The sequence below is a fragment of the Felis catus genome, chromosome C2 (assembly GCF_018350175.1).
Source record: "Felis catus isolate Fca126 chromosome C2, F.catus_Fca126_mat1.0, whole genome shotgun sequence".
In the NCBI taxonomy this organism is placed as follows: domain Eukaryota; kingdom Metazoa; phylum Chordata; class Mammalia; order Carnivora; family Felidae; genus Felis; species Felis catus.
The window spans coordinates 105,851,239-105,875,219 of NC_058376.1; the positions used below are offsets into that span (position 1 = coordinate 105,851,239).

Below are 23,981 nucleotides of genomic sequence, written 5' to 3' on the forward strand. Positions count from 1 at the left end.
AATGGACACAGCACTTCTCATCTTCCTAGCACTTTACCAGCATTGATGAATTAAGCCCCTCACCATCCCAGTGAGACTAAAACAGAGAGTCATACTCTCACTCAGGGAAGGAGACAGAGATAGGTCAAATCAGCTGCCCTCAGCAATGTGGGGAGTTAGGGTCAGGGCCAGCAATGAGGTGAGAACTCAGCATGTAGAGTAATAAGCACTACACCCAGCATGCTCAAGCCTTCCACCACACTCCTACCATCTTCAGAGAACAGCCTTAAAGCTCGGGCACCTCATTGTCTGAGGCAGCATGGAGAATGTGTTTTCAAGTCAAATATCTATCAATCAACACACATCGATTTTCTTTAATTATCTCCATAGAGCAGACTTGATTCTGAGGAGCTTATGTGATTTGAAAAATGTATCACCTATTTGTCAGACATGTATAATTTATGAAGACCCTTTCACTCAAGATCTGTAGTCCAAAGCTGGCAATTTGTGAGTTATTAACATGTTATTAGACATACCCTATTAAGATTTGCAGACTTCCAGCCCCTTGCACAAAAGCAAGAGACACACTCCGTAAATTTTCACTTGCACTATTTAGCTAAAAGATTCTGATTCTATCACCACCCTGTGAATCCTTCCCAAGAACTGCCTGATACAATAAAACCATCAAAAAATTATCTTTACTTTAGTAATCAAACTCTCTGATTTAAAACTAGTCTGGTTTATGGAGTGCCTGGGTAGCTCAGTCAGTTGACATCAGACTTCAGCTCAGGTCATGATGTCACAGTTTGTGAGTTCAGGCTCCACACTAGGCTCTGCTGTCAGTGCAGAGCTTGCTTTGGATCCTCTGTCCTCCTCTCTCTCTGTCCCTCTGCCGCTTTCTATCTCTCTCAAAAATAAAAAAACATTAAAAAAAATAAAAACAGGGTCACCTGGGTGGCTCAGTCTGTTGAGCGTCCGACTTCGGCCCAGGTCATGATCTCGCAGTCTGTGGGTTCGAGCCCCGCGTCGGGCTCTGTGCTGACAGCTCAGAGCCTGGAGCCTGTTTCCGATTCTGTGTCTTCCTCTCTCTCTGCCCCTCCCCTGCTCATGCTCTGTCTCTCTCTCTGTCAAAAATAAATAAACATTAAAAAAATAAGATAAAATAAAATAAAAACAGAACAAGTCTGCTTCAGATGGACTTCTCCTTTCCTGTAGAATTTTCAGTGACTTTTTTCCCATGCATAGTGCTTGCCAATGCTGGTATTAAACTCAAGAGAAATTCTAAGGATTTTTTATTACCAATATATTCTCCTGAATGAGAGCACACATCTATTTTACAGGTACTGACTTAAAGATAATTCATAATCATTAATTCATGATTCCCTTTATATTAGGTGTCACTAATACTAAGTAATACTAAATTTAGATATATCTAAAAAACATGGTAGGAATTTCTATTAATCTGGTAAGATAATTAACTTTATACCTATTATTGTCTTATGATAGCAAAAATGAAGCAAGAATAAACAGACATATCACCATTCGTAAAGAGGAATAAGTGGGTGTTAGGGTGCGACCTGATTCACTTAATCTCTACAATTCTAATTTCAGGTTAGTGAGAGTTAATAAATATGTATTGATCATGTGTCCTAGGAACTGTGGGGATCGAGCAGAGAATGAGACCAACACAGACCCCAGAGAGGGGGTCAGGGCAGATGTCTTTAAAGAAGCACTCAGAGCTGAAGGGAGATGAGGGATAAGAGTAAGCCAGGCAGAGCTGCTGACCTGTGAAGACCCTGAAGGAAGAGAACAGGGAATGTGACAGAAGACTGATGCCCAACAGGGAGGGGAGGAGACTGGGCCGGATGCTGCAGGGCTGCAGACTATCTGGGGCTTTATTCTGAGGACAAGAGGAGACCATCAGAGGATTCTGAGCATGGAGGCGGCACAAGTGGGAGAAGAGCCTCAGGTATGTATGCAACAAACCACTGTGAACAAAAAGGCCCTGACTGTCCAGCTCTTTTTCAAAACCAATCTCAAATCTGAGTTTGAGGTGATGTTTTTAAACTTAACAGAAAGAAGTCACCTTCTCCAAACCACATGAAGTAAATCCAGTCTTCTAGAAGTTGTTTTTCACATGGAATGCTACTACATCTCTTGGAGGTTGGTAGGAGGAAGAGGGGGATAATGGGGAAGGGGGATGAACTGGGGTATTTCCCATATACCCAAAGCATAAAGAAATAACTAATACCTTCATGCTCACCAGCAAGATTTAGCCAAGGTTAACATCTTACAAGATTTTAGGTTTCCTTTTTTTGTTGAGAAATAAAATATTACAGACATAAACTGATCACTCTGTGTATATCTTCTCCTCCTTCCCCAGAGGTAGCCATTATTCCAAAATTCTTGTGAACCTTTATTTTACATTTTATTTTTAGTTTTATTATAAATGTATCTATATATAATATGTAGTCTTGTATTATGTTTTTAAATGTTAAGTAAATGGTTTTATACTGTATGTATAACTCTGTAACTTGCTTTTTTTAACCCAACATGTTTTTGAGATACATTCATATTGATACATGTGGTTCTAGTTCACTCACTTCATTTTATTTATTTATTTATTTATTTATTTATTCATTCATTCATTCATTTATTTATTTATTTATTTATTTTACAGAGAGACAGTGCATGCGAGTCAGGTAAAGGGACAGAGGGAGAGTCAGAAAGAATCCCAAGCAGGCTCCACCCTCAGTGCAGAGCCCGATGCAGGGCTAGATCATGACCTGAGCCAAAATCAAGAGTCAGTCAATGAGCTAAGCCACCCAAGTGCCCCTCTACTTCATTCACTTTAACTGCTGCATGAATATTGTATGATTATAGTACAATATATTTATCAATTCTTCTGTTGATAGATATTTGGGCATTCTTTTTTTTTTTTCTGATCACAAACAATATTGCAGTGGATATCCTTGGCCTTATCTTTCTCCTGATGCACATGTGTGAGAGTGTCCCTGAGGGACAATATCTTCGTTAAAAGTTTTAACACATTAGAGGAAAGTAGTGCATGAAATTGAAGTAATATCCTAACTGCTATGGTGACAAGAATGTCAGCGATATGTTTAGGTTACAGGGAACAGTCCAAAGCCACCATTTTTAGGAAACCTATTCAAAAATGTATGAAATCACTTATATTGAGATGAATGAGCATGTAGAGGTCAACAAGAATTTGGTCAAGTTTTGGGGCGCCTGGGTGGCGCAGTCGGTTAAGCGTCCGACTTCAGCCAGGTCACAATCTCGCGGTCCGTGAGTTCGAGCCCCGCGTCAGGCTCTGGGCTGATGGCTCGGAGCCTGGAGCCTGTTTCCGATTCTGTGTCTCCCTCTCTCTCTGCCCCTCCCCCGTTCATGCTCTGTCTCTCTCTGTCCCAAAAATAAATAAACGTTGAAAAAAAAATTAAAAAAAAGAATGAGAGTACTCTTTAAAAAAAAAAAAAAAGAATTTGGTCAAGTTTTAAATTCAGTGGCTGAAGCTCTACAGAGTCTGATCTAAGCTGAAAACCTGGCTGAAAAGAGCTGAGTGTTTCTAATTTAAGACATATGCCAACTAGATCTAAATAGCAAGGAAAAACAGGAATAGATGTACTGAGAGAAAAAAATCTTGACAGGTTCAGGTTAGCTGCTCACTGAACAAGTCTCCCATAAATCCTGAAGCTCATCCAACATGAAGATTTATACAGAATTAGCTGCAGATAGATGAGATTTTCAAAGCCTGATTTCTTTTTTCTTAATTTTTTCTTTTCAAAAACTAACAATTTAGGGCCAGGATACAGTCAGGGTTTCCATTCACATCTTCCTGCTTGCTGCATTTTTTCATCATCACTCATCGACAATACTCAAACAGCCACCTTGTCAGAACTTGCCCTTTGGCTAAGTGAACTGAGAATGAAAATTCCTTTTAAACTGAACAGTAGTCTCATGTGGGCAAGTGGCAAGGCTTCAGTGGGAAGAAATTAGGTACAGGATCCATCCCCTCGAAGTTGGCTGAGGGTGAAGGTCTTAGATATCCTCACTTGCCAGTAAAGTGCAGAGCAATGCTTTTGAACAGCCCTAAGACACCCCACAAATTGAGCCTTCAATACTGCCATCACTCAGACACACTACTCATCATGTACTTGGAACCAGAAGAGCATAGACATTTTTTGTTTATAATGAATTTGAAGGCCATCTAATTTAAACCCCTTGTTTTGCAGAAATAGGAGTCCAGCGATACTAAATGTCTTGTCCAAGCTCACACAGTAAACTGTTGGCATACAAAGACTCCAAATTCTCCATTTCAGGTTCTCTGTCCTGTATTATGTGACTTGCACATAATGCTAACACATCAGAACAGTTAAAAACATTCATTCTTTTGGGGTGCCTGGGTGGCTCAGTCAGTTAAGCGTCCTACTCTTGGGTTTTGGCTCAGGTCATGATCTCACGGTTCATGGGTTCAAGCCCGGCATTGGACTCTGTGCTGACAGTGCAGAGCCTACTTGCAGAGTCTCTGTCCCCTCTCTCTCTCTGTCCCTCCCTGGCTTGCTCTCTCTCTCCTCTCTCAAAAATAAACATTTAAAAATATATAAAACATGCTTTTAAAAAACATTCATTCTTTACTAAATGTTCATTCATTACATATTGCCAAAACTTTCCAGCAGCAGTATTTTAGGTTTTCATTAGAAAACTCCTGTGCAAGATTATATTAACATTTCCAATCATTTGCTCTACCTTTCTGCAAGAGGATTAAACCACCTTATTGGTATCAGGCTTGACTGTGTGAATTACTCTGACCAATGACATGTGACAAGAAGTGAAGCATGCTATTTCTAAACAGAAGCTTTAAAAGCTATTTCATGTTTCCTTTATCTCTCTTTTTCTCTCTGCTGTAAGATAAGCATGTCCCAGATTGGGACTACTCCTACAACCTGGATCCCAGGATGAAGAGGAGACACAAAGAAAAGCTGAACCTGACTCACAATTAGCACATTGTGAGTGAGAAACAAAACTTAGCTGTTGTAAGCCAGGAGGATTTCAGAGTTCTTTGTTATTGCAGCACACCTAGTAAAAACTGACTGATACAGTTACCAACAAAAAGCAAAAACAACAAAAATGTTTGCTCAGTCATCACAAACAACTCATAAAGTTGTGAATAGAGAAACTAACCTCATACACCATTTCCAAAGATGAGAACAAGCCATAATTCATGTTTTCTTCTTTTATGTATTCACTTCCACATTGCACAGAACTTCCTTTCCAAGGGCAGTGCTGAAAGTTGGTTATGGGATCACTACTGGTGCTTTTTACTTATCTTTCTCAAGAATGCATATCTAATGTCAAAGGAATCAAAACCTTTGCATGAAATTAAGATGTTCTATCTCAGCATCATTTGCTCTTAAAAAGGAGGCTAAGGAGTACAAGCCATAGAGAAGCCCAACACTCCCAGAGTCAAGGCCTTGGGGGCTGGAGGCTCAAGCTACTTCTCTTTATGCCTATCCATGATGGTAGTCATCCAACAACCACTGTCTTAGAAGCCAGCCTATTACCACCTGTATGAATCCAGCAATTAAGCCCATCCTGCTGGGGTGAGAAAGGTGGCATGACCCTCAATAGAACAAGCCACTTGTATCCCTCCCTTTTAAGACAGCAAACAGAACAATCCCTCATTCCACTAAGATCTGTTGAATGCTAATTATGTGCAAGGCACTGCTAGGCCCAAGGATATAAAGAACAAGACAGACACAGTCCATGACTTCAATTAATTTACATTTTAGTGGTAAGTGGACAAAAACCAAGCAAAACTATAAGCAAAGATTTTGTAAAAAAAAAAAATTTATATATTTATATATATATATGTATACACACATATATGTGCATATGTATATGTATAAATATATTTATGTATGTGTATATTTATATATGTATACACACACATATGTATATGTATATACACATATACATATAAACAAGGCGCTATAGTAAGGGATTACAGTACAAATTGTTTTTAGATAATACAAAGCCCTCTCAGAACATGACATTTTAGCTAAGATCTGAAGGATAAGATGAATTCAGCCATGCAGAGAAAGAGCTGTGGAAAGTGTGCTCCAAGCAGGAAGGGGGATGGGGAATCGCAGAGACTCTGGGGCATGAATGAGCATGATACAATCAAAGAACACACAGGTTTTCAGAAAAATGGACTTGTGATTTGAGTCCTAGGACCAAACTCAACATCAGAATAATCCAGACGGAGTGAAAGTAATGGAATGGACTGTGGGGAAACAATGCTATTTACTGAACTTGCGAAGATTGTTGTACAGAGACACAGATTTGGTGGGGCGGTAGGGAGGGAAGAGGAAATCAGGAGCTCACTTTTAGCTAGGTTAGGCTGGTGGAACCTGTAAATATCCAGGAAGTGCCAAACGGGCAGTTAGATACACAAGACTGGAGCTCACAGAACTGAGCTGTGAGTATGGATTAGGGACTTATCAAGACATGGGTAGCATGAAAAAAAACAAGCTTCACATACTAATCAGAAATTATTCTTATAGAGCCACAAATTCATTTTTCTCAAATAAACTTATAATAAGAAAGCCAAGACAAAGGGTTTTAATGGTTCCTGACTAGAAATTGGGTTTATGAATTTATGCAGAAATGGAGTTACCGAATAAAATTAGTGAGGTCATTAACAGTGCTGGTTGGCTTGTAACACCTTAGGGTGCATAAATCCAATCTCCTGCTCAGACATACTCTAATATATACAATTTCTTATAATAGATACATAGTGAATAAATGCAATTCCCCACAACAAATATGTAAAACAAGTTTCACAGTAACCATAGCCTCAGGGTTAAAGATTTTATTCCATGGACTGGATAAAATCACCTTGAGAGCAAATATAGACATGGAAGGGGAGAAGGTCTGGAGCTGGGCCCTGAGGATCAAGTTGAGGAGGGCAGGTGAGTGAAGTAGGAGGCATATTAGGGCACTGTCACATCAGAGAAGTTGTTACAGGTATTTGTTAATTTTGCTGCCTGGTATTCACTCCCTTTCTTGTAAGAGGACCCCAAATATGCTTTAGGAGAGCCACGCCTACTTCAACTCTAAATACACGGGATTTGAATGAAGCCAATTCTCTCCTCAGGGTCCTAGGGTTGGAGCGTTTAACCAAGGCCTACGCCAATCAATGCATTCCATTCCCCTGGCCACAGTGGTTGGTTCAGAGATAGACACAGAACTTAGAACAAGACAATAGGACCAATCAGTGCTAATCCTAGGAATCCCTGGCTGAGGCATAATTTTTCCTGCTGGATCTGCATATCATTAAATGAAAAAGTAGAGTCTCTGACAGCCATCTTGTCACTATGACAAGAGTACATATGAAAATGGAGCCAATTTGGAGAAAATGGAGCCAGGAAATATAGAGAAAGCAGTCTTGGTAGCACATCTGTAACTAAAGCCACACTTACCAGGACGGTGATTATATGAGCAATAAGTTATTGTTTTACTTGGTCCCCCCTATGGTACGGGCTTCCCTCACCAGCAATGAAACCCTAACTAATGGCGAAAGCAAGAGAAGACCGTTTCAATGAATGTGGCCTATGCTGATTAGAGGTTTAAATGGAGTCAGAAGGTTTCCATAGGATGTAGCAACATGGAGGCCATTGAGAGCCTTGACAAGATCAGTTGCAGTACAGTGGTGGGTTGGAAACCAGATTTGAAAGGTCCTGTAGAATATCCTCCATGAACATATATTATCAGTCATGACTCCTATTGATAAAACGGAACAGAAAGAGCACGGGACAGAGAATCAGAAGATCTGGAACCTAGACACAGCTCGGCCACTACCCATCTATATGACCTTGGACAAACTGCTCACTTGACAGTTTCCTCATGTATCAAGTGACTACAGCTGCCTGGCACCCAGGGGCCTCTCTGGCTCTAAAAATCTCAGCACTTTCTTATTTTCAGCAAACTTTATTCTGTTCTGGAACTTAGTGGCTTGGAACTCAGGTCTTACAAGCATACTTTCCTTTGCTGCTAAATTAAACTCTCCCTGGCTCACTCTCCATTTGGTAGAACCATTTCATAGAAGGTCCTATCACTCTTGTGGTTGGCTTGCGCAGAACACAAGGGTGTATCCCTGCCTCTGGCACTCTAGACTGAGTCTCTCCTCTGTGGTCACCCTTGGCCAACACTGTCCCCAGGTTCCTCTACATCTTGGGGCCTCATGCCACTCTGTTTACTGAAGATGCAAGGTATGGGCTCCAAGGTATCTAACCCAGAGAGTTTCCCAGGCCTTTCGATCCTCTGAAAGGCAAAGATTCTTGCTGATTAGCTTTCATTCTTGTCAAAGTTCTTTTCAGAAGGAAGTCGAATATGAATATGCGTTGCTCTTTACTTCACACCATGGGCCAGGCCCACTGCAAACTAAACTTTGGCCATGAAGAAAAACATGCACAAAAGGTCAGCAGTGTTGAAATGCATCTCTCCTATTAGCTCAATCGGGAGCAGAGCAGGAGAGGTTAATTTTTCAACACGGTAACATACCATATATATCAGCACTAACAATGAGGTTTTATTTCCCTGAGTCAGCTTTAAAAATAATGTTGACTTTTATGGTCGATACATTATAGATCACCATATTTATGTCAGAACATATTGGCATGAAAATAAATCAATGAAAATATTAATACAGGAGCCTCGTGTTTAAATGAAACCCCTTGCAACTTCACATCTTCCCCTCGTATTTCACCCTAGTGCTTTCTGAGACATCACTTCTGACATGTTTTACTGAACATGACATCAAGGCCTGTTTTCATTCTCTATGACTACTGTTTTTAATCTGTCTTCATATAATAAGGTTCAAAAATATCCACTTTGTTCTTTTACCATAAACATACATAGCTGCATTCCATCATTAATAGGACTGTCAATTTAAATTTAAGGTTTACATATGAACAAAATATCTCAAAGTTCTGACAGGCATACTATTAACAAATAAAACACTCTGTGTTGGAGACGAGCTTCAAATTTTATATTTGCTACCATAATTGTTTTAGAGTCATAAGAAGCTTCTATTATAAGTATGTATTGTAGAAAGCAAGTTCATAGTTTAGACATTATTAAAGAAAAATGGGGTTTGGTGGAAAAGAAAACCCATTCTCACACGTGTATCTTCTCTTTCTGAATAACGATAAATACCTGGGTGAATCAGAGTCTCGGGAAAAGTTCTTTGCTTCCGGGTGCAGAGTTAGCCATCTGCAACAGTAGTAGAAGCCAAAGGATGCCCAGAGGGAAAGCCAAGTCAGAAGAAGCAAAGAAGAAGCAGAAACTAAAAAGAGAGAAGCAATAAAATAGAGAAATAATAGACAAAAGAATGAAAGCATTGGTTGGTAGCAGGAGATAATAAAGTCACTGGGGAAACCCTTAACCCCTCCCTCACTCCCATATTTAATTATTGCCAGGTCATGTTCATTTACCTCCTAAATATCAACTGAATCTGTCCATTTCTCTTATTGCCCCCTCACAACTCAAGTTAAAGCTACCATATTCTTCCTCCTAAACTAGAGCAAATGCCTCCTAATAATTTGCAATGCCCCTTGCTCTCCAATCTCCAAAAAGCATCTGATCTAATCATGCTTTCCTGTGTTTTTCATGCGCGCATGCGCGCGCACACACACACACACACACACACACACACACACACACACATTAAATCCATTAGTAGGACAAAGTCAATTAGATCTAATTGGGAAAATCTTTCACATGCTAATATAGACGATTATCTTTATGATATCAAGATAGATTTTTTTTTATTTTTGAGAGAGAGAACACAAGCAGGGGCTTGATCTTAGGGCTGTGAGATCATGACTTAAGCCAAAATCAAGAGTCAGACACTTAACCAAATGAGCCATCCAGGCACCAAATTAAGATTTTTAAACCAGATACAAAAAGCACAAACTGGAGCACCCGGGTGGCTCAGTCGATTAAGCGTCTGACTACTGGTTTAGGCTCAGGTCATGATCGCATAGTTCATGGGTTTGAGCCCTGCGTTGGGCTCTGTACTGACAGCATGGAGCCTGCTTCGGATTCTCTCTCTCCCTTTCTCTCTGCCCCTCAAAATAAATATCTCTCAAAATAAATAAAATAAATTTTTTAAAAATCACAAACCATAAAAGAAAAATTGATCATTGCAACTATGCTAAAATTTACAACTTCTATTCCTTAAAAAAAATACATATATATACATACATATATATACACACTTATATACAAGTCATTAAGTCAGCAAAGCCACAGAGTAGAAAAAAATATGTATAACAAATAGCTGAAAAGACTTATCCAAAATATGTAAAGAACCCTTAAAAATCAATAACAACAAAAGCAAGACAACTCAATAGAAAGAAATGAGCAAAAAAAAAAACTGCAGAATGAGTTCACACAAAAGGATGGGGGATGAGACACAGCAGGAGTCCCTCATCTCCCATGCAAAAGCAAGTGTGTGTACACAGAAGTGTGTGTAAAGGAAGAGGTAACACCTCGTAAGGCAAAAGAAAAATGGGGCTTGGTGAGAAAATGCATTCTCTTCAGTGTGTCTCCTCTTTCTGATGTTCTCCTGTGCTCACAGGACATACCCACCAGGATGACCTGGCCAGTGGGAGATAGAAACTGGTGGATGAATGCCTACTTCTTTCTGGCCCGGGGAGGGCCTTTTGGGATGCAGTTGACTCAGGTTTTCAGATGACAGTCTGTTGGGATTGAGTACTCAGTTGCCTTTTGTGGGGGCCAATTCAATAACCCACCTTTGAGTCCCCCTGTTAGTTCTCCCTCATTCACCAGGTTATTCCCCTTTGTCCCTCACTCCTGCTCCCTAGGACTGTACCCTCTAATAAAATGGTATCACACTAAACCTCGGCTCTGCTTTCTCGGTGACTCAAGCTAAGACAACAGCATTCTTCCACCTCCCCCATGTGCTAAGTGTCCAGAGCCATTGGGGATTGTTTCCACCACTGGCCCCCAGCTTAGCAACACCCTAGCAACAGGAAAGGCTTTGGTAATGGACAGAATGTCTGCACGTTACTGCTTTAAGCAGCATTTTAGGCGAAGGCTGTGAAGGGAACTTGCTGCCTGAGGGTAAGAGTGGATGGAAGGAGGTATCCTGGGACACAAGCCCTCCACTCTACAGATGCCTTGGGCAACTTTACCACTAGTCAGAGAGCCCCAGGCTCTGTTACTGATCTCTGCTCTTGCCCCAAACCAAACCAGCTTTCTACATTTCTTGACACAAAACACAGGGAAAGATAGATTCAGTCCTGGTGCATTTAAAGATCTTTGTCTGATGCCAAATGAAAGGAAAAGGAAAAGTTTCATAAAGATCCCTTTCAAGGTTGGGAGCCCAAAGGCAACGATGAACTTCCACAACCACAGGACAATATAGCTACAGTTATTTTTACTGCATCATTAATGTTAAAAATTTGGATTTCAAAGTCAATTTGAGCAATCACACAATTGTGCAGATGGAGTAAAAGGTTATTTTTTTCAACAGTGATTATTTTTCTAGACAAAGTACCATCAGTTTCAGAACAGCCACCTTCTCTGTTGTGATGGTACAATGTCAGAGCAATGTTTCCCCATCACTCCCCATGTTTACACTAATTTAAAGCTGCCAATTATGTCAGATCCTTGTCAACAGAAAACAAAAATGTGCAAGCCGCTATACAAATTAATTATTGAAATTAAGTACTCACTGTCTCTAGACAGTCCTCTAAATTATTTAAAGGATCCAATTTGCTTTCCTTGAGTGTGTGTGGGGGGGGGGGAGAGGGAGGGGGGAAGGCCCTTGGTCTCCAGTGTGTTAAGACAATTCAAATATGTGAGACAGGTCCAGGTATACAGCAGGAGTCAGTACACTATAAAAATATAGTATAAAATCATTAAAAAGTTAATGTCAGTGCCTTTTATCTTCAGACCCAAGGTATAGTTTAAAACCGGGTAGAGGGTTGCTATGGGAATGCTATGTCCCATTCTTGATAGTTTTTTCTATTCACTGTTCTCTCTTTACCGTTATTTTCAGATCGTGCTGTTTAAGCTGGGGCTCTATCACTTATAACAAGGGCACTAGATATAGAACTTCAGGGATGATCTGCTCTTTTATTTCCATGTCTTCTTTCTGTGTTTTATGACCTGGGGGCAGGGAGAGGAAGTTCGTAGGTAGGTAAGAAACCATTCCTGGAAATCTGGAAATGTGCTGAGTCTCTGCTCTGTAAAAGAAATGCAGGCTTTCCCCAAATCATAGCAGATAGGACTTTTGCTGAGTCTTTCTGAAACTCAGTTTGCTCAGCTGTAAAATGGGGTAAATAATGTCTGCCACTCTTTTTAAAAATCAATCACAATAACAGGGTGCTTTTGGCAGACTGTAACTTTATATCATTGTGTGAACCTAGCATCGTTAACTGTAGACAAAAGACAAAAATAAGAGGTGGTTTGATTGGTGGCGTTTTCTCTATGTCTTCGATGAATTGTACCTCATCCACAACTGCTATTCCTGGACCTGAGCCCAACCTCGATTTCTAATTCCTTGGGGGCGAGGGGGAGGGGACTGTAACCTGTCGGTCTTCATCTGCCACCCAGTGGTCTACTGGCCAAATGACACCAAATTATTGAGCCAATTTGAAACATTTCAGAAAAACAATTCAAAGTAAACCACCAACTACTTTAATCCACCACCTAATTAAATGTACCTAGGGGACTCATATTTTAAAAACTTGTTAAAAAATCAGGGGCACCTGGGTGGCTCAGTCGGTTGAGCGTCGGACTTCAGCTCAGGTCATGATCTCATGATTCATGAGTTCAAGCCCCCACATCGGGCTTACTGCTGTCAGCACAGAACCTGCTGGGGCGCCTGGGTGGCTCAGTCGGTTAAGCGTCCGACTTCGGCTCAGGTCATGGTCTCACACTCCGTGAGTTCGAGCCCCGCGTCGGGCTCTGTGCTGACAGCTCAGAGCCTGGAGCCTGCTTCAGATTCTGTGTCTCCCTCTCTTTCTGACCCTCCCCTGTTCATGCTCTGTCTCTGTCTCAAAAATAAATAAACATTAAAAAAAAAAAAAACCTGCTTTGGATCCTCTGTCCCCTCTCTCTGCCTCTCCCCCCACTGGCATTTCCCAAACATAAAATTAAAATTAAAAAAAAATTAAAAACCTGTAGAAAAATCAAATAATTGTGTTGTGATATGAATAATAAATCCCGAATTCATCTTTGTAAATTAAGAAATACACATATTAATCAACAGTTTTTCAGAGTAACTTGTATAAATGAACTTTTACTGCCTGAAGGCATTAATGAGACTCCATTACATAGCTTCAGCTGTTTAAACAAAAAGTCTCCAAATATAGGTAAAATATTAACTTTTAAAATTGATTCACTGATTTAAACATGTATAATACAATAGTGGCATTTTATGTAACATTTATTTTTAAATTTTTTAATGTTTATTTATCTCTGAGAGAGAGAGACAAAGTGTGAGCAGAGGAGGGGCAGAGATGGAGACACAGAATCCGAGGCAGGTTCCAGGCTATGGCTCAAACCCACGAACCATGAGATCATGACTTGAGCTGAAGTCGGGCGCTTAACTGACTGAGCCACCCAGGCGCCCTTGTTTATTTATTTTGAGAGGAGAGGGGCAGAGAGAGAAGGTGAGAAAAAATGGTTCCACACTCAGCTCGGAGCCCAACGTGATCATGAGATCATGACCTGAGTGGAAATCAAGAGTTGGACACTTAACCCACCCAGGTGCCCCAATAGTGGCATTTTAAAATGAAAATGAGCAATGCCCACTCCTTTGGCACAAAATCTTTTTTAAAGATATTCTCTTTCAACAACCACTCCTCCACAACTGAAAGGCAGTAACACTTTGCAGTTATTCACATTTATTCATAAATTGCCCTCTTCTGAACTCTTAAAATATGTATCTCATAAACACTTCTAAACACTAAAAGGAAGGAGAACACTTCTTTCATTGTAGGTGTGTCATTTTCCGGGGTGGTGATAACTATTTTAGACTACTGAGATGACAAAGACTTCCCCATCCCCTTTGGAAGATGTCCCGTGTGGTCTGCAGACATCACTACTGCTCCTGGGATGGCTTGCTGGGGCCCCTGTTCAGCAGGGCCAGAAACAGCCCCAGGCTCTTGGAGACTCACAGTGGGAAGAACCCTGGGCTCAAGGTCAGAAACTGTGGTACCCATTTAATAGCACATTGAGGACTCCTGCTTCATTCTTTCACGAGATCCATCTTCCCACTGAGCCCATTTAAAAGAAACAAATTCCAACTCTAAATTGTGTCAGTCTTGTTGAAAGTTCTTGAAGAAATGGCGACAAAGAGGGGAAACTGCATTATGCAATACATATGTTCTAGATGCGTGGACTTCTCCTTAGAATCCCATTCATCGTGGCAAATGTCCCTCACGTTCCCTTCTGTTGCAAAACCCCAACCTGCCTCTCTTCCACTCTTTTCCTTTCTTCTATGAATAGTTACATAGCCCTTCAGTTCTTCATCCCAGTGAATGGAGAGAGTTAGACGTTGTAGGGAGGCAGAGGAAAAGCCAGCGGATGACAGAAGCCAGAGAAGAGAAGCTTCAAGGAATAGGAGGTGGTGAAGACTGTCACAACTTTCGCCAAGTCAATTACCCCTTTATGGCCTGACTTCTTTCTCCCTCTTCCTTTCTCCACAACAGCAACATCAGTAATGCACTAGTCCAAACACTGTAGTTCTCTACACTTATGCCTTGACTAAGATGATCATCCTCTCACTTAAACAGCTATCCCTCCAGACCAGGTTGGCCTTGAAGTCTAAGTAAGGTGTCTTAGCCTGCTCAAGCTGCTGTGAATACCAGACTGAGGAGCTTAAACAGGAGAAACCATTCTGGAAACTGGGAAGTCCGAGATCAAGAACGAACTGCAAGGTTTGGTTTCTGGTGAGCGCTCTCTTCCTGGCCTGCAGACCATCTTCTCACTATGTCCTCACATAAAGCAAACTCTCTGCTGCCCTTCATTACAAAGACAATAATCCTACAGAATGAAGGTCCCACTCTTATGACATCATTTAACCTTAATCATTTCCTTATTCCAACTGCAGTCACAGTGGGGGTTAAGGGGTCAACATATGAATTTGTAGGGGACACAATTGAGACCATAGCAGAAGGTAACAGCCATGAAGAAAAGTCACTTTCTCTAGTTACAGGGTAGCAAAGGGACACTTGCCCTCCCGTCCTCCCAAATAAACAATAGAGCTCAGGTTTTCAGAGCACCATAATCTCTAGGGCAAGAGGGAGGAGGGTGTGGGATGAGAACTAAAATGTGTCAGGTCCCTCCCTTGTGGCAGGCCTGTGGGGACTGTGTGCCTTTCTTCCAGCGAATTCTCAGCAATCTCACCAGAGAGACTGTCCCGTCTTATAGCTGAGGAGACCAGGGCTGAGACAGACAAGGTGGCTTGTTTCAAACTATACTAGCGGTTCCTGGGAGAGCCAGATCTGAGCACCTTCCACCACACCGCAATGTGCTCTGAGGGAGCAGAAACCCACAATCCACATCAGGAACAAGCATACTAGATCAGAGGGCCTAGTGAGCCCTATAGGGGTGTCTTCTCTGACTCTCAATTTCCTCAGCAGTAAACTAGAGCTAATAACACTTCATCCACAAGGTTATTCTGAGGATTAAGTAAGATCACAGTGTGAACTGGCTGGCCAAGCCTATACTAAGCCAGGCTGGTTCCCCTCTTTGGCTTCCCTCTGAGAGCCCACACCGAGCTGGGAAGGCAGCTTCGCTGGAAATAACTAAGCATTTTCCAGCCCCGCCCCCCACCACATGAAAGATTACGGGGAACAAAATGAGAGAAAAGGATATTCTTTTCACTCACCTAGCCAGAAAGTTTTGCTCTGCTTTGCTCAAGTAGATTGTAAAGCCAGTTAGCAAGGTGGCGAGCCCGTGCGCAAGCTGCAGCATAGACAGCCACCGTCCTGCAACCTCAGAACACCAGTCCCAACCTTCAAGCTTCAGGCTTCGGCTCAGACACTGGCCTCACCGCCCACTCACCCAGTCTGAGGGACACCCTTAACTCCTCTTCTGGTGCATGCCCCAAGTCCACTCAGTCCTGTCATTCTTGCCCCATCTCCGGGGACAGGTCCCTCCCCTCCATCCATGCTGCATGGCCTCACTGGAAGTACTGAGCATCTCTCACCCGCATGCATTGCTACAGTCCCTTACAGTCCGACTGCTCCAGGCCCAGTTCCAGGCTCCTGGGTATCTCCCTCAAACAGCCTATCCCATCACCATCGTGCTGAAGAACATCCATCCTCTTTATGATGGCATCCCCCGCGCTGGCTCTCCTGCCACCCCAGGACACACCGTGCTCTTAAGCTCCATTCCCTTTCATGGGCTGCCCTCCCACCCCATGGGAAGGCCTCTTACCCTTCTTTGTCTCTGTTCTTCTCCCAAGCAGCTCAAATGGCACCTCATTAGGAAGCCTTCACTCGACTCCCTTAGCAGAGAACTGCTGCATCCTGCTGGTCTTCACAGCATTTTGTTGACCACTCTTTACACGGTTACAATTAGCTGTATTGGTTTCTGTCTTCCCCACCAGACTGTGAAATCCTGGACAGCAAGAGCCATATTTTATTCATCTTTGTATCCCTAGTGCCAGACCCAATAGATATGCTCAATAAATGTTTGTTGACTGACAGAGTGAATGAGGTCTCTGCTCCTTTTGTTGTGAATAAAGCTATATGTTATATAGGCAACACTCAATTTATCCCAAAATTACCTATCTTAAACCTTTCTCTCTTGCCCTGTATTAACTTATCTTTCTGAATGTTAGATCCTAGAAATAAACTTTTCATTTCTGTAGACTCCATGCTGATTGGCTGACTGACCCACTGACTTCCCAATGGGACAGAAACCGGCAGGCTCCACACATAGCTTCCTCAGCTACATGGATCTATTAGGTCTGCTTTGTCAGCAGAAATGGGAATATGGAAGAAGTTGCACCTGGCTTCATGGCTCACATCTGTTTTCTTGGATGTCCGGGATGCTGAGATGGTTAATAAGCAAATCAGCCTCAGTATTCAAATAGGCAGTTAATAAATCCTGAAAGAGATACAAATAAAAATCCCCTTGGAGATTTCCTGACTCTATGCAAAGGACTCTAGCCAGAGGAGCAGTCACACTGTTCCAGGTTGTATACCCTGTTTAAATGACAGGAAGCACCATGTGTGTTTGGGCCTCCTGTCACAACCCAGCCTAGAGCAGCAAGCATACAAGATAGCGTAGGGCCAGCCCTCTGGACCTGGTAAGTCTACAAGCTCGGCTTTTAAAGGCTGCTGTGCCCTTGAATTTACATTTTCTTTCCTGGAGTTAGCCTCTTTCAAACAAGGACTCTGACCAGACTTTGGGAACACAGAGTAAAATGCCAGATCAAGGGAGAGGCTGACACTCAGCCAAGGTCATGATGCTATGCTGCCCATTTTCTTTCCTCCCAGGGAAAGCACAAGCAGGAGCAGTTATGGTCCCAGAGGGAGCTTCCCAGGAGATGGAGATGCTGGATACTAATGCCTCAAAGGAACAGAGATTCTGCAAGTTCTCGGAGGACTACAAGCAAGTCTACCTCTCCCTGACCTACAGTATCATCCTCGTGCTAGGGCTGCCCCTGAATGTCATGGTCTTGTGGCTCTCCTGGCGTCAAAGCAAGCGCTGGAGCTGTGCCACCATCTATCTGGTGAACCTGATGGTAGCTGACCTGCTTTATGTGCTGACGCTACCCTTTCTCATCATCACCTACTCCCTGGGTGACAGGTGGCCCTTCGGGGAGCTGCTGTGCAGGCTGGTGCGCTTCCTGTTCTACACCAACCTCTATGGCAGCATCCTGCTACTGACCTGCATCTCTGTGCACCGCTTCCTGGGCGTGTGCCACCCCCTGCGTTCACTGCCCTACCGGACCCGCTGGCATGCCTTCCTGGGTACTGCCACCACCTGGGCCCTGGTGGTCGTCCAGCTACTGCCCACACTGTTCTTCTCCCAAACAGACTACATCAACGGCCAGATGGTCTGTTACGACATGACAAGCCCTGAAAATTTTGATCGGTTTTTCACCTACGGCATGGTTCTAACGTTGTCTGGCTTTGTCTTTCCTTCTTTGATCATCTTGGTGTGCTACTCGCTGATGGTGAAGAGACTGATCAAGCCAGGAGAGACCCTCATAAGGACAGGCAATGCAGCCCGGACCAAGTCCATCCGGACCATCTTGCTGGTGTGCGGCCTCTTCACCGTCTGCTTTGTGCCCTTCCACATCACACGCTCCCTCTACCTCACACTCCGCTACCTATCTTCAGAGGACTGCCAGCTCTTGATGGTGGCCAGCTTGGCCTATAAGCTATGGAGACCACTGGTGAGCATGAGCAGCTGCCTCAACCCAATCCTGTACTTTCTATCAGTGGGGAACAATGGAGTCAGGCTCTTTCAGGAACTCAGGCATAACAAGGTGGGTGAGCACCCAGCTGGAGCCAAGGGAGAGAGACCCAGGGGTGGGCAGATCTGGGTACTGACAAGATGAAGTTTGGAGACAATGAGCTCCAAGATGTTGACAATGACTGGTTTGAACACAGTCATGTGCTACTAGGAGGGGCTCAAGGTCTCCTAGTGGTGTCCTGCTACAAAGGATTTTATACTGATGTTAAGAAATTTTAAAATAAGAATATGGAAACAGCCACCAACACAAAAGAAAACTTTTTTATTTTAATCAAAGCTGATATTTATCTCATCATTCAGGCCTCAGCTTAACTGTCACCTCCTCAAAAGCCATTTCTACCCACCCTAGTTAACAATGACCTCTCTCCTTACAACCCAGTCACTCTCTATTTCCCTAGCTATTGTCTTTTTAACACTTAGTACCTGAACTTGTTAATTTTAGTTATTTATAGTGTGTCTCTTCCCCCTAGAACTTAGGTTCCAATAGGACAGGGACCTCATCTGTTTGACTCCTGTACCCCTAACAGCAATCTCCACAGCAGGGCCCAGCACACAGTAAGTGCACAATAAATAGGAGTGGAATGAATAAGTAACAGATGGATGGATGGATGGATGGATGGATGGATGGATGGATGGATAAGTGAATAAAGCCCTTACTATGTAAGAGCACTTTACATGAAGGGACTCATTTAATCCTCACAACAACCCTTGGAGGTGGGAGCTAATGTTAGCCCCATTTACAGATAAGAAAACTGAAGCACAGAGCTTTAAGTAACTTGTCCAAGGTCAGCCAGTTGGAGAATGCCCAGATCACAGTGCTAGATGGAAGCTTTGGACCCAGGCACTGACCTCTGAAGCATACACTCCTAAGACTGAAACATATATGGCCCAATCCAAACACTGGTCAAGAGCCAGCCAAGTTCTCCTCAATAACACCAGCTCATTGTTTTAGATCAGCTCACCTTTCACAGAATTGCTCTCATGGGCAGACCCCTGGGGGTATACAGTAGGTGTTCTTTTCCTGCACTTTTTAACCAGAGTTCTGATTAAGGTTAGAAAACGCTCTGCAGGATAAAGTGGGGAAAACAGGATAATGTGGCTGCATGAATGATGATTCACCTTATTCTTACTTGAACGTGTCAGTTTATGACAGAAAAGTTTTACTACTATCTTTAATCATAATATGATGTTCATTCAAAAAAATAAAGATCCAAAGTAATCCAAAAAGATAACCTTAAAAACCTCTCATATTTGAACAATAATGATCTCCAAGGAGTTCTCAAATCTAAACATACATTATTTAATAATTCATTATAATCTCCCTATGAAGAGGTGGATAAGCCTTTTTAATAAAAACCAAAATGTAACCCCTCATTACTATCCTACTCTAATTACAGGAAGTGTCTGAGTAAGCCATGTAGATGTCTAAATTATAAAATTTTATTCTAAAAGTGCAGTTTATTGCTTTCAAGGGCACATAATAATTAGAACTAGACGAAGTGTTGCCTAGCAGAATTCCTTAGGATAATTAATTTAATGAATAGGCAAGGATGTTTTCTAATTAGCAGGTCAGCTGTTTCCACATAAGTGCCTCTGCTGCAGCTAAAAGAACTTACAACTGTTTGCTCTTTCGAACATTCTCTCAGTTCTCTTGCTTGTATTTTTCATTTTTGTCCCTTTCTTTGCATAGCAGCACACAGGGAAGAATCAGCTAGCCAACAGTCCCAATTATCACCCCTACAAATTAATATGGCTTACGTTAATGGAAAATTGGTGCACTAGGTTCCTCAATAAAAGCATAAAGCCACCCCATATTCCCCACTTAGTCCTTACCTCTAATGCACACCAGTCTGCCAACCCTGGAGGTGAGAAGAAAACTAATCTAAAATCCTCAGAATATATCACCTTCATCTAAAAAGCAAGTGTTTTAACACCCCTGACCAAAGTTTTCCAGCCATTAGTCTTTGTTAACTTAGGTGTTTGCAATTATTTCTCTGATCCATATAATGCTAATTTTGCTCTGCAGACCTTCTGACCTACTTAACAGCAAAGTGTAAGCATCCATTTTTAACTTACTTCTGGATAGTTGGGATCAAAAAAGTTTAACTTAGTTGATATTAAATCCCGGTTTTCAGGGACAATTATATCAAGACAAAAATCTCAAGACAAGAATCTAAGTAGATTCTTCCCTTTGAAAACAGGACCGCCTTGTAAGGGGAGCTGGGAACCCACTGCCCAAAGTAAGTCAAGGGGATGTTCTTGACTCCCTTGTGGTCATTGAAAACCCATCTATAGAAAGGGACAAGAAGACTAGAAGAAATGAAAGTTCTTCCTAGATCTACTCATTCAATGCCCACCACCCTGATAAAAGCTGGGACCTTCAAATGTGTTATTGCCCTGAGCCCCACGAATCTTGCATAATCTGCCTGGCTGTTTTGACAAGCTAAAACAAAACTGAAGGTCAGCAAATATTACCATGTTCAAAATACCATAACTGGGGCAGTAGTAGATACCAATATAATGGCTGTAGCCACCTACAAAAGGGTCAAGGATGTTACAGACTGTTGAAGAAACAAAACAAAAACATACAAACAACAACATGAATGCTAATTAAACAGTTTCTGCAGCTACAAAAGAAATGTCAGTTGTTGATTAATCAAAAATGAACAGTACAGGCAGTAAGTATTAGGGAAGTTTCATGAGCAGGGGTAAGAATACTACTGGCTGAGAGGCCATGAAAGGCATTATGAGCATGAGAAAGATTGGTGAAATTTCAAACAGCACAATTTCCCACGCAGGTTCAAGAAAACGGAAAATCTGTGTGAGAGCCAAATGTTGGTTCCTGAAGGGGAGGAGATGGGCTAAAGTGTGATTACAAAGGCCACCCCAAACCCAGCAAAGAGCCACTCAAGGCACAGAGAATCTCCGAGGTCATTTGAGCAGGAGAGTGTATGATCAAAACTGTGGCTCAGGAACTTAATCTGGCAGCTCCCGTGTTTTGAATGAATTAAGGAAGAGGAACAAACTGTCACAGAAGACTTCTGTGAGGTCTCCTAATTCCTTCCCTTCAAAGCCAGCCTACACACTACCTCCACATTTTCTTTACAAGAGCATTTTCCATACATCACACTCTCCCCAATTCTGTCCATGCCCCTCCTATACCCTCACTTCCACAGGACAAAGCCCAGACTTCCCATATGGGCGTACTACACCCATCAGAGTCTATTCCCAGCTTAACTTTTCAGCTCACAGCTCTCCTACCACTCCATGTGGATTTCTATCCCTCACATGTTTACCACTCAACACCTTGCCCAAAACCTTCTCCACATGCTTAAGTGCTCATCTTCCCAAGCCTTGGATTCTACTTCCTCCAGCTGCCTCCCATCTCACTCTGCACTGCGGACTCTCCCACTGGTTTATCACCTTGGAGTTAATGATGGGCTCCTTTATCATCCCAGGTCTGTTTTCTCTCCCCCAGTACTCTCTTTTCCAGTCTATAGAACATGGCATGCTAGCAACATTCTGAACATAGTAGACACTCAGTAAGCAATGGTGACACTGATAATGAAGACGAAGGCAATCCACATTTAGAAGACCACTGCAGTGGGGCGCCTGGGTGGCGCAGTTGGTTAAGCGTCCGACTTCAGCCAGGTCACGATCTCGCGGTCCGTGAGTTCGAGCCCCGCGTCAGGCTCTGGGCTGATGGCTCAGAGCCTGGAGCCTGCTTCCGATTCTGTGTCTCCCTCTCTCTCTGCCCCTCCCCCGTTCATTCTCTGTCTCAAAAATAAACGTTAAAAAAAAAAAATTAAAAAAAAAAAAAAAAGACCACTGCAGTGATCCAAGCACACAGATAATGGGCACGAGTAGAACTAAAAATATTTTAAAACATATTGGAAAGAATGAACAGAAATAAAATACTTATTTAGACAAGAGTGGTAAGGGAGACAGAACAAAAATGACTCTGAGACTCCAAGTCTGAGAAATCAAAAGAATGATAAACTAGCACCTAGCACATGGTAGGCACTCAGCAGTCATTGGGGAAAGAAAGAGAGGGAGGGAGGGTGTGCACTGTAGGGGACAGTTCAGATTCAGACAAGTTAAATGTGAGTGTCTAGGGAGGCCTCAGCAGGAAATGCAGGATGGAGGTTCAGAGACAGCTTAGGCTCAGCTCTGAGTCTACAGTTATCTGTCCAGCAAAGTATTCAAAGCTGCAGATGTAAATGGTACCTCTGAGAAAGGAGGAAAGAGAAAGAACAGAGGACCTAGGAGATACAGGAACCATAAAAATCCTGACAGGTAACACAGTGAGAGGAAATGGTACTGGATAATAGAGCACTGGAAAATCAAATGAGGGAACAGTTTGAAGAAAGGGGGTAATGAATCACGAGTGTCACATGAGGGGAACCTGGGTGGCTCAGTTGGTTAAGCATCTGGCTCCAGCTCAGGTCGTGATCTCACAGTTCATGAGTTCGAGCCCTGCATCGGGCTCTGTGCTGACAGCTCAGAGCCTGGAGCCTGCTTTGGATTCTGTGTCTCCCTCTCTCTCTGACCCTCACCACGGACACTCTGTCTCTCTCTCTCAAAAACAAACATTAAAAAATAAAAAAAAAATTTAAAAAGAAGAGTGTCACATGAAACAGACTAGTCAAAGAGAATGAACAGCTATCTCTCGGCAAATAACTCAATTGCCACCTCTTCCAAGAAGCCTTCCCTGATCATGCATCAGAACATCTTTTCCCTTCTCTGACCCATTATCCACGCCACAAGCACATATCCCTTCTACCAAGCATGAGTGGCAATATTTAAATCCTCTTACTTCCCCTGCCACAGGATGTAGCAAAGGCTTCAACATATGGGTACTCACTAAATCTTTGTAGAATGAACACAAAGCAAATGATTCTCCTGTGTATGCTTTTCTGGAATTACTGCCTAAATCCAATTTATGAATGTGTGCCTATAAAATTAAATCACAAGTTGCCTGGGATTTATTTGTTCTAACACTCACCAACTCCAATTCAAAGCAATTCCAGAATATACAATACCTGCAAGCATTCATACTTTGCAGCCCACATTTTAAAGACAATAAAGAGGGGAAATGTTTCACAAAGTTGTTTGCAATTAAACATAACTTAACCTAACCTTATAAAGTTATGTATTCTCATTATCTTTTACTTTCTTGTAAACAAGCCAAATTCCTTTAGTATTTCAATTTCTCAACTTTTTGTTTTGTTGAGAGGTTTTTTTTTTTTTTTTTTTAATGTTGTCAAACTTCAAGATAATGGCCTCAAGAAGAAATCCATGATGAGAAGTAGAACTTAGGTTCTTGCAGCAAGCTGTAGCTGGGAATTTTTAGTGGTTAAACCATGAACAAAAACCAAAAAGTGCCACTTCAAGAAAATTAAAGAATTGCAGAGTATGAAAATGTTCCACTCTACAAGTAGAAAAACACATTA

General features: G+C 42.2%; 1 long non-coding RNA gene across 3 annotated transcripts; it reads right to left on the reverse strand.

Annotated features, from left to right (window-relative positions):
* Positions 1-1,043: 1,043 nt before the first annotated feature.
* On the reverse strand, positions 1,044-22,254 carry LOC111562280. Of its 3 annotated transcripts, XR_006585320.1 has the most exons (4): positions 17,053-22,254; positions 16,477-16,659; positions 9,214-9,343; positions 1,045-1,103 (listed from the first exon to the last, which is right to left on the reverse strand). It is a non-coding gene; the product is annotated as an uncharacterized LOC111562280 (long non-coding RNA). The 3 variants fall into 3 exon arrangements; XR_006585321.1 differs by lacking the exon at positions 9,214-9,343 and having other exon boundaries at positions 1,044-1,103; positions 17,053-22,251; XR_006585319.1 differs by lacking the exon at positions 1,045-1,103 and having other exon boundaries at positions 4,521-9,343; positions 17,053-22,250.
* Positions 22,255-23,981: the final 1,727 nt, after the last annotated feature.